At 38.6% G+C, this 11,413-nt stretch overlaps 1 pseudogene; it reads left to right on the forward strand.

Annotated features, from left to right (window-relative positions):
• The first annotated feature begins 7,313 nt into the window (after nt 1-7,313).
• Nucleotides 7,314-11,196, forward strand: LOC100683914 (annotated as a pseudogene).
• Nucleotides 11,197-11,413: the final 217 nt, after the last annotated feature.

An 11,413-nucleotide genomic window follows, 5' to 3' on the forward strand; every position in this document is an offset into this window, starting at 1 on the left:
ACAAATATGAAAGATATATCATAAAATCCTAAGAATACATTCCAGGATTATAGGCTCTCAAACAGACTTTAAGTTTGGGAAACTGCTGGGGCACCTGGGTGGCTCACTGGCTGAGCCTCTGCCTTTGGCTTGGGTCGTGATCCCAGGGTCCTGGGATCAAGTCCCGCATCCGGGTCCCCGCAGGGAGCCTGCTTCTCCCTCTGCCTCTCTCTGTGTGTCTCTCATGAATAAATGATTAAATCTCTAATAAAAATAAAAAAAAAGTTTGGGAACTGTCTTAAGCTTTCTTAGATTACTTCCATGAGGAACAAAGAAAACAGATGAATAGTCTCTTTAAAGAGGGAGGCAGTGGAAAGAGTAGCTTAGACAAGGGATGGTAACACGAGTCCAGTGTCAAACTCCAACATCAAACTCCTACTTTCATATTGTTTCTCTACCACTTACTGCCCCCATGGACTTGGGTGAACTAATCTCTCTGCACCTGTTTCTTCAACTGTAACTTGAAACACTGAGGATGCTGTGCTTCCAAAAGACCTCTGAGAGATAGGAAGAGAAAGGATCATTTTGAAAAACAACAGCAACCACTTTTAATAATTTTACAATCCAAGAAGTTCATCTTTTTTTCATGTCCTTAAAAAAATCTTTACAAGGCTAGCTTGCTAAATTTATAAAATTAGTTTTGGATAGATCACCAAGAACCAGCAGAATTCTGAAAACACATTTAGAATCATGAAAGTGGTCCATTGTTATGACGTGATTTCTTGTCTCTTAATGTTTATAGCTTCATGATATTTCCCCACAACCTGACTCGAATCTTCCTATTGAGATTATACTTTGAGATCAGAGGCTTTTCTATGAGGAAAAGGCAGCCATACCTAAATTTTTCTTTAGGTATGTTTAACTACAAAAAAACCATTTGTTCATTCATTAGGATGGGGTTTTGACCTTGGGGCTTTTGCAATTTATAAGCAAGAACTCAATACAAAGCACACAAACGAACAAACAAACAAACAAACAAATAGGGTTATTCAGAAAAAAGGCTTCATCTGCATTGAAGCTAGAATGCTTCTTTGGGAAAGTGATAATTGAGCTGTGTCTCTAAGAATGTAGTATTGTAGGAGTTTATTGGGAGGGAGGAGGGTCAGTTTGAAGTGAAATAGTCCTTAAAAGCCTTATTTCATTATTCTAGGCAGTGAGGGTAAATTATTTTATATTCATATGAAAACTTGTAACATGATACAACTCATGTTTTGGAATATTATTTTAGCCCCCAAATCATAGATAAGAGTTAGGAACATGGTGGTTGCTGTTGTGCCCTCCTTGCTCAGACTGAGATGGGAAGGCCTAGACAGGAGTGACATTGGAGGGGAACTGAGAGGCCTGCAGGCCTCTGTGTGTGTAACAAATGCTACCAAAAGAGAGCTTTCTCTTTCATTAACGCCATCTCAAAAATGTGAAACACAATTGGCTGGCATTGATTTACCTTTATTTACCTTCTCTAAAATAGCTGGCAGTTTCCATACGAATGATATCTACTTGGCATGTTAAATTGCTGAGAGTTTTCTTCCTTCAGTGGGTAAATAGGCATGCCTGAATAAATCTGGAAAAGTCTTACTGTGTGACTGCATGAATGCTTTCCACAAAAGCCTTAAACTGGGCCATGTGCTTGTGTCTTTGTAATTGTTATTGATGTTGTAATAAACTAAAAATGTGGTGCTCACCATGGAACACACCCAACCCTCTGCCTAAATATGAATTCATGCAAGAAAACACCACTACCTATCCTCACAGAAAGACTGGAAGTCAATTTAGCTCAAAGATTGAAAGACAACTAATGCTTGAGCCAGTTAGACAAAAATGGCTATTTTTAACCATGGTATCAGTAGAAATGTCTTTTTTTTTTTTAAGTCTTTTACAAAAAAAAATGGTTGCCGTTTATTTTAGGAGTAATCAGTTTATCATGGGTAGGATAACGTTTCTGAGTACAAATTAGTTCTTTTTGAAGTTTAAGCTATGCTCTTTTGTAAGTTTTATTTCTGTGCCAACCCCTAGTACTGGGCAGTATTTGGAGATTGATTTTGCTACATCTCTCTCAGATCTAAATTTGGATATGAGAATAATAAAGATAAAATAGAAATATGTATTTATTCATTCATTCATTCATCCATTCATTTAATGAATATTTCCTATGTTCTAGACATTGTACTAAGTGCCAGGTGTAGAGTTAACATGGCCCTTGCCCTCCAGGAGCTTACATTTTCAGAGTAGTCTAAGCTATGCACATAAATATTCCTATTATAATTTATAATACTATGTGTGTCTGTAAGAAAAATCCTGGAGTACAGAGAATGTTTATTCCATTAGAAGAATATGAAAAACATTCACAGAGAATATGACATTTTAGATGAGTCTAAGGAATAAGTAGAGAAATGGGAAGAACATTCCAGAAGGAAGAGAGAGCATGTGCAAAGAAGTGGAAGTGCAAAATGTCTCAGGAAGAAAGCACAGGCAAGTAGAAAAAGCACAGAGAGACAGAGCTATGTCAGAGGCGTGCTCACTCCTCTGAAAACTGAGGAACCTTGGGCAAGTTAGTCAATCTCCTTGAAAACAGATAATAACATTTATCTTGAAGTATATTCTTTGATTAAATGAGATAATGATTAAATGATGCCTTGAGCATGGTTAATAAATATAGTGTAATGTATTCAAGAGGAATATATGTTTCCTGGAGGTAGAACATAGGGAGTCTGGGTAAAAATGGAGAGGAAACTGAGATTACAAAGATAGGTTGGGTGAAAGTAAAGCTAAGTAGTTTAGATTTTATTCTGAGGGCAATCAGGACCCACCAACTTTTTAAGCAGGTCTTGGTTGTGGCCAGATTTTTGTTCTAGAGAGGTCAACCTGGGACAGGGATGAGAATAGACAGAGGAAGAGTGAAGCTAAGCGTAGACAGGAAAACTCTTGTAGTGACTCAGGTCAGAGAGGCTGAGGATTTTCACTCTCATTGGCTGTGTGTTATAGGGAGGAAGTGGGTCCCCACAAGAAATGTAATGCACAAACACACACCAAATTGGAAGGGTTTGGGACTACTAGTATGTAGAAGTGAAAAGTCCTAAATTATCTCTCAGCACGACACTGAGGAGTACAGGCGGCTTGGTATTTTCTTCTGCAGTAGCACAAATACATCTGCTTATTTGTCGTCCAGCTGCTTGGAGTTGGAAGAAACTAAACCCACATTGAGAGGGAACATGGCTATTTTCTGCTGCTAAGTCATTCCTCAGCACATGGGATTGTAGAAGGAATTTAATTGTGCCATTTCCTAAACTTTTTAGTGTTTATCGACAGATGCTTATCAGGAGAGGGAGTTGAATTATCTAGTAGATTCCACCCTCATTTTACACATGAAGACACTGAACTCAGAAGCAGGAAGTAACCTATCTCAGAATCAGAGAATGTGCAAAGCACAAGAGCCAGGACTCAAATCCAGGATTTTCATTCACCTATTGCACTCTTTTTATACCCTTGATCTGATACATTGCTGAGAATGCAGGCAAATATCACTAAAAGCTACAAGGTGAGCATTAACTTTGTCCATCTCCATCAGAACAGAAATGAATTGTTTAACTTTCCTTTTAAAGCTTAAATGCTAACTGAAAGTCAGTCAAATGGAGCTAAAACACCTTGTGGTTTCTATGTAAATTAGTAGTAAAAATTAGTTAATTTATATAAAAATATTTTAAAAAACTATTAGGGCATATTGCTGGAGTAAAGTCAAGCAAAATGATTTTTAGTTTTCTTAGCACTGATTACAAATCCATGGGAGTTTGTTTATAAAACAATGAACCACAGGCTACCAATTAGAATTAAGCTAAGAATCATTCTTAATGAATGAAAAATGTTAGCTCCACCAAATTTGGGGTATTTTAGCAAGAGAACTATTATTAGAACACATGTAAGGTTAAAATTCTCTGTCCTTTCCAGACACTCATCATTTACCCTTTTTTCTTGGGAACAAAATATTGTATAGAATTCTAAATCACTGATACTTATCTTTTTAAGGGCCATTTAAATAATCAGTTTAGATATAACCATTTTACCTATTTCCCTTCCATCTTAAACAGTATATTTGGAAACCATTCAAGAATCAACTGGGTTGGAATCATCATAAGGAATACAGAATCACAGAATTTTATGTCTGAAAGTATCTTTGGATATGATCTGTGGTTTTGATCTCCCATGTGATGAAATGTCTAGAGTGTGGTCATGAGATCTGCCAGTAGGACAGGTAGAATGAATGCAAACCTACTGGGGGCCTCTGGCTTAAAGGCAGAGCTATATATCTCATCCTCAGGGACTTCAAAGTATTTAATGTAGAAGGGAGTTTTAAAACTGGGCCAGGGGCTCCTGGATGGCTGAGCTGGTTAAGCCCTGGACTCTGGATTTCTTCTCAGGTCATGTTCTCAGAGAATGGAATGAGAGCCCCACATGCTTGAACTACTCGCTCAGCTGGGAGTTTGTTTGTCTCCCTTTCCCTCTGCCCCTCCCCCTACTCATGCTTGCTCTCTCTCTCTCTCTCTTTCTCTGAAATAAATAAATAAATCTTTTAAAAAAATTTAAAAGGGCCAGATGAAAAGTGCAATAAACGTTGCTGTCTGGGGCACAGAAGAAAGCAATAGATTGGGGAAAAAAATGATCTGGGTTTGAATTGCAGTCTTTTACTACCCTGGATTAAGTCTCTCTGTCACTGGTGGTGGTGGTGGTATTTTGCTTCAGTTACCTGATTTGTAACCAGGTGATCACTATGAATGTCCCTTTAAGTTCTGACCTATGATTGTGTGGTTCTTCCATTGAGGATGAGTTGCTTAAAGCAAAAGCAGAATTCAAAATAGCCTAAATTATGAGTGACCCAATGTCACTCAGAAAATCAAACATTCAAATTCGCTCTCATTTCAATCTGTTTTTTTTTTTATTTCAAAAAGTGACATTCAATGAGTACTTACTAAGTGCCAGAGTATGTGCAAAGCACATTATTAAATGTGTTCACTCATTAAATCTTTCAACTCCATGAAGTGGGTACTATTTGGTCTTAACAACTTCTTCACATCATAGGATATTTTTGTCTTGTATCTAATAGGAAACTTAAGCAACCTTGCTAGTGTTACTGTAAGCAGGATGTGAATCCAAGACAGCCATCTGAAAGCATTACCAGAGCATCTCTCTTGATGGGAGAGAGCTCATTGGCCATGCATGTTTTTGCCCTGACCAATGATACAACCTCCTGCCCAAAGTTACCAGTATCACTAGGTTGGCAACAAGTCTTAGGAAGTTTACATCATCCCTATATTTTTGAAGTTACTAAATGTGAAAAATATCATGACCTCAGTGTTCCCTTGCTAAGCCAGATTCATAACATTACCACCACCTGCTCTTCCAAAGGTTTCCATTTAATGCAGGTTTAAAAATAAGGACTCTGAACTCTCTCTTGCTTTCTTTAGAGAAAAGGTGTAAGTCTGGTTGGAGTGTTTAAGAAATTCCAGGGTGATGCAGTGGAAAGAACTTGTCTCAGTACTGCCACATGACCTTGGGCAAGTCAACCTCACGGGCTTTCACTTTTCTCCATCTCTATAACAGAGTGATTGAATAAAACAATTTGGTTGGAGGAGAAGGGATCTGAATTGGATTATGTATAAGTTTATTGGTCTTTAAAATCCACAAAAAAACCCTTTAAAACGAAAACGTACAGTAGTTGGTAAACATGTAGTGGCTACTGAAATGCTTAAGGCAGGTAATTAAAAATCTTTTAACTCCTCTTTGTCTCTACTTCCCTCCCTCCCTTTCTTCTTTCTGTCCACCCCTCTCCTCCTTTTTTTCCCCATCTGGACAGTACTTTAGGTGCAAGGGATGCTGTTGTGAATAAAATAGGCAAGGATTCTCCTGTCATGGACCACACATTCCCATGGGGGAAAATAAAAAGGTAGTAACAAGTAACCCAATAAATAAAGTGATAATAGGGGCCATGGACAAAATACAGTGGGAAAATGGGTTTAAAACTGGCGGTTGCAAATAGAGACATTTAGATTTTAGAGACAGTGGTTGAGATGAATTTCTCTGAAGAGAAAACATTTTGCTGGAGATTGGAATGATGAAATGGAACTGACATTGTTCTGGGGAAGAACATCACTGAGAAGACTTGGCACATGCAAAGGGGCTGAGAAAGGCATGAGTATGGCCTGGTCAGAAATCAAAAAGAAGGCCTAACATCAACAGCATAATGAACGTGGAAGAGAGTAGAAGAAAGAGAGCAGAGAGGTGGAATCAGCCAGGCCATTTAGAGCATCTTAAGGAGTTTAGTTTTTATTCCAAGTATATTTGAATGTCATTGAAGTGTTTTAAGCAGAGGTATGGTATTGTTCATATTTTTATTTTTTTTTAAATAAGCTTCAAGCACAGTGTGGGGCTTGAACTCATAACCCTGAGATCAAGGGTCACACACTCTACTGAACAATCCAGCCAGGTACATCTTAGTCACATTTTTAAATGGCTGTCCTAACTGCAATGGATTATAAGGGCTAGAGAGTAGAAGCAGGAAGATGAGTTAGGAAATATAACATAATTAAATCAGGATCACTCAAAACCAAGATCTAGAGAATGAGAGTAGCCTGAAGGATGATTGGAAGTAGAACTTGAACATGAATCTGGTTTGAATGCCTCCAGTAATGTGTAACCCAATGTCTTTTAAAGTAGCCTACTTTATTTTTGACAACTTTATCTCTCAGAAACTATATGCTATGATCACAAAATACAATAAGTGCCTAGTAAGTATTATTTCTTCCATCTTTTCCCAGTAGTGTTTATGCATGGGCCCTAGATTCATCCTTTTAGGGTCATACCCAAAAGACCTAATTATAACCCCCTGCAAGTATGGAAACTGATTGACAATCCCCTTTTCCTTTAGTCAGTCTAATTGTGCACAGCTTCATACTCACTTAGTGACAGGACAACAGTTATTCTGCTGTCCCACAGCCTAATTACTATAGGTATACAATTCTTGTTACACATATGCTAGAATAGCGCTGTGACTAAAGTATTATTGGGCTTTGCCTAACTAGATATATAGTGAAAAGGGCCTAGGTATTGGTGAGTTAGGCTGAGTCAGCTTGTTATCAACTACCAAATCCCACTAGTTGCTAGAGACACAGGTCTTTACCTCAAGCTAAGCCAAGTAGGCTACCCTTAAGTAGCTTTAGTCACATAGTGACCAGAAGATAGCATATGCTAGGTGAACAGGGACATGGTTCCAGCCATACGGAGGGATGGGGCTCTGTCTGGAAAGGAAGGAACCAGGCAAAAGGCCTAGGAAGTTGCCGAAGACCCACAGCTGTGATACAGCCATTTTGGGAGACTGGTGTGCAATAGCTCAGGGCTTCAATTTTTTGAAGCCCATTTACTAATAAAATTGTCAGATATTTGTACTATATAAGCTAGACTTTTTTTCCCTGTTTTTTTTTTCCCCCTCCCAATTGGCCTTTGGTATTGGTAATTTTGAACAATTATTTTGTTTTTTTTTTAAAGGTCTTATTATTTATTTATTTATTTATTTATTTATTTATTTATTAGCTAGTTAGTTAGTTAGTTAGTTGAAAGAGTATGAGTGGGGGGAGGGAAGAGGGAAAGAATCTCAAGTAGACTTTGCACTGAGTGCAGAGCCCAACGTGAGGCTTGATCTCAGGACCCTGAGATCATGACCTGACTGAAACCAAGAGTCAGATGCTTAACCAACTAAGAACTAAGCCATCCAGGCACCCCAATTTTGAACAATTTTATCTTATTTCAGCTATTTTCTGGGGAACCAAGAGATGGGATACAGAATCACATCTGGCCTAAAATTAAAGGGAAGCACCTCATCTCTGAGATGCAGCATTATTGCTAAGAAATCATCAGGAGTTGGGCTAAAGGGAGAGAATGTAGTGATCCTTTTCTTTGTGCTTTTCCAGATAAAGGTCTTGCTTTGATTCTTACATCTTACATTTTATTTTAAATAATTGAAGCAATTTCCTTTGCATCCTTGGCATCCTAGTTGCTCTTCCAAACAGGTGCCCTAGTTCAGTTGTTTTCAAAAGTGTGGTCCTGGGATGCCTGGGTGGCTCAGTGGCTGAGCATCTGCCTTTGGCTCAGGGCATGATCCCGGACCAGTGATCCCAGTCCAGGGATCAAGTACCACAGCAGGCTCTCTGCAGGGAGCCTGCTTCTTCCTCTGCCTGTGTCTCTGCCTCTGTCTCTCATGATTAAATAAATAAAATCTTAAACACACATACACACACGTGTAGTCCTCAGACCAGAAGCATCATGGCAACATCTGGGAATTGTTAGAAATGCAAATACTTAGACTCCAACCACTCCTCAATGTGGCACTCTTGGGGTAGGGCCCAATAATTTCTGTTTAACAAGTCCCCAGATAATGCTGATACACACTTAAGTTCAGAAATTCCCGGGATCCCTGGGTGGCGCAGCGGTTTGGCGCCTGCCTTTGGCCCAGGGCGCGATCCTGGAGACCCGGGATTGAATCCCACGTCGGGCTCCCGGTGCATGGAGCCTGCTTCTCCCTCTGCCTATGTCTCTGCCTCTCTCTCTTTCTCTCTCTCTGTGTGTGACTATCATAAATAAATAAAATTAAAAAAAAAAAGTTCAGAAATTCCCTGCTCAAATTGGTCCTAAAATGAGGACCTCAGAAGAGTCCCACACTTCACCTGGGTGAGGCAGATCAAGAATTCCTGCTCCTTCTGTGGGCTCGAGGTCAATCTAGGGTTAGAAACCAGTTCTCTTAGGTTGTGCACCGCGATTCTTTTCATCATATGCTCTGAACCTCAATCCTGGTAAAGAATCACAATGCTAAAGATAACTGCTAACATCATCTTTCCTTTAGTTTTGTGGGTTTACCAAATTGAAAAGGAAATAGCGGTTGGTAATTTCACATCCAGAAGTAGAACTTAAAGAAAGTAATCAGAGAAGTACACACAAATCTGATAGATATTCATTTAGACATGATTTATGACAGAAACTTAAAACTATACAGTGGAGAAACTGAATAAGTAATTTTATAATATATCCAAACATTCTAAAACAGCACAGTCATTAAAACACATTTTTTCCAATGATACATACTGATATAGAAAAATACATGCTATCAAAGTACAAAAGTAGAATATAAAACTGGATGTTTACAATAAACCTGATGCTTTAAACAAATATGACTGCAGATTCTATTAATAGAAGAAAAATAGAAAAAATAAAAGGAAAAATAGAAGAAAATGTATCCACATTTAAAAAGTATTATTATTATTATTCACTGAGTAACAGTATAGTGATGTCTTTTTATTCTTGCTTTTGTTTCTGCTTAACATTTCTTCAATGATTTAATTTTTTCAACTTCATTATGGAAAAAAAAAGCTGACGAGTGGTTATCCCATCAGGCATACTAATGCTGGTTTCTTATTACAATATTAGGATGACATTTCTGGATAAATTCAGGCAACAGGACCTGTATATGCTCTTCTGTCCTCCATTCTAATCCAGGATATTAATCCATGAATGAAAGGTGATTTTTTTGAAAGGTGTTTAATTAGTGTAAAGAACTCAGACATATTTGAGAACCATTATTAAATATAATTATCAACCATGAAATTTCTAGTTTCTAGTCATATGTCTGAGCAGTATTAAATACCAAAAGAGACGACAGTTGGAACTTCATTTTCCACCCAGTTGCTGTATTTTTGCATATTTATTCTTCATCTATACAGCAATGTGACAGACAACTATTTTAGGGATTATCAAGAGCTTTCGTCTCATGATCCTCTGATCAAGTTCTTCTATTTTTTTTTCAACATGGCTTAGCCAAAGTTAAGAGGAATGTGTTGTTTTCATAAATTTCAAGAAATGCTATGTTCGATATCATATAATAAGAATTAGAATAATATGCATTATTACCAGGAGAAATGCTAATATCTATAGCTACACTTTACTCATACTTATAAACCCCATTAAAGGGAAAGAGAAAAAGATGACAACTATGGGCTACTGGCAATAAATCCATTCATTAATTAAAAACTATTTATCCAGAGACAAGGTTAACTGAGAACTTGCAAGGCAACATGAATGTGGATGCAGCTCTACCCCAATGCCTGCCTGGCCCTGAACACCCAATTCTAGGGACTCTTCTCCAATGCCTGAGATTTATGGGCCTGAAGAAAATTATGCATCCTTGCAAATGTCATCTGCTGAGACAACCCACAGAGGGACCATCTCTCCTCTTTCTTCTTCCATGGATCTGCTCATTTAAGACAGCTCTGATTCTTCCACCAGTCCCGGAGTACTGTCTACTTTGGTAGAGGAGAGCGTGGTGAAGAAGGAAGATATGGCCCAGGGCAAGAAACAGATCAGAACTGTGTTCTCTCGGGGCGCCTGGGTGCCTCAGTTAGGTAAGCATATGCCTTTGGTTCAGGTCATGATCCTGGGGCCCTGAGATTGAGCTCGGCCTTTCTCTCCCCTACTGAGCCTCCCCTCACCTGTGTTATCTCTCTCTCAAATAAATGAATAAAATATTCTAAAAAAATGTTCTCTCAGACCCAGCTATATGTCCTCGATGGTAGATTTCAGAGATAAAATACTTTAGTCTCCAGCAGATTCAAGAACTTTCCAACATTCTGAGTCTTAGCCATAAGCAATTTAAGACCTGTTTCTCAGACCAGAGAATGAAAGGTAAGATGTGGCAGAAAAACAACTGGTCAAAGAATAGAAGAGTATGACTTGGAAGAGCTCAGCAACTACAGAATACCCAGGCTTCTATTCCTAGCACCAGGATACCTGAGGAACACTCCTGGAAACCTTCCAATATGGACAACCCAGACCTGGAATAACCCAGATTGGAGTAACAAGACCGGGAAGAGCCAGTCTTGGGGCAACCTTTCCTGAAACAGTCAGACCTGGTACCCCCAAGCCTGGAGCAGTCAGCTCCACAACCGGGAAGAGGGATCCTTGCAGCCCAACATCCTGAATTTCCAGCAAAATTGTGTCAGCAATTTGGAGTTCATCTGAGAAACTACTGGGGAAAGCCATAGTATAATACAATAATTCATTAAGTATTTTAGTACCCAGCAAATAATGGATTTATTCTCAAATTATTCTGAACCTATAACCTGAAAATGTGTGACGATGAGTTTACTATTAAATCTCAATTTGGGCCGTGGCCGAATTACTTCTAGGATCTGTATTTTAGGATCCAGTATCTCTGCCTTGATACTTTGTTTCTCATTATGCTTATCATGTCCATTGAGGAGGTAAGATTGGAGTCTAATCAAGGAGTTTTCAGTAGCAATGGCTGCTACAGACAGCATGATAAAAGATGTTTCTGACTGTA

Source organism: Canis lupus, chromosome 34 (assembly GCF_011100685.1).
Source record: "Canis lupus familiaris isolate Mischka breed German Shepherd chromosome 34, alternate assembly UU_Cfam_GSD_1.0, whole genome shotgun sequence".
Taxonomy (NCBI): Eukaryota; Metazoa; Chordata; class Mammalia; order Carnivora; family Canidae; genus Canis; species Canis lupus.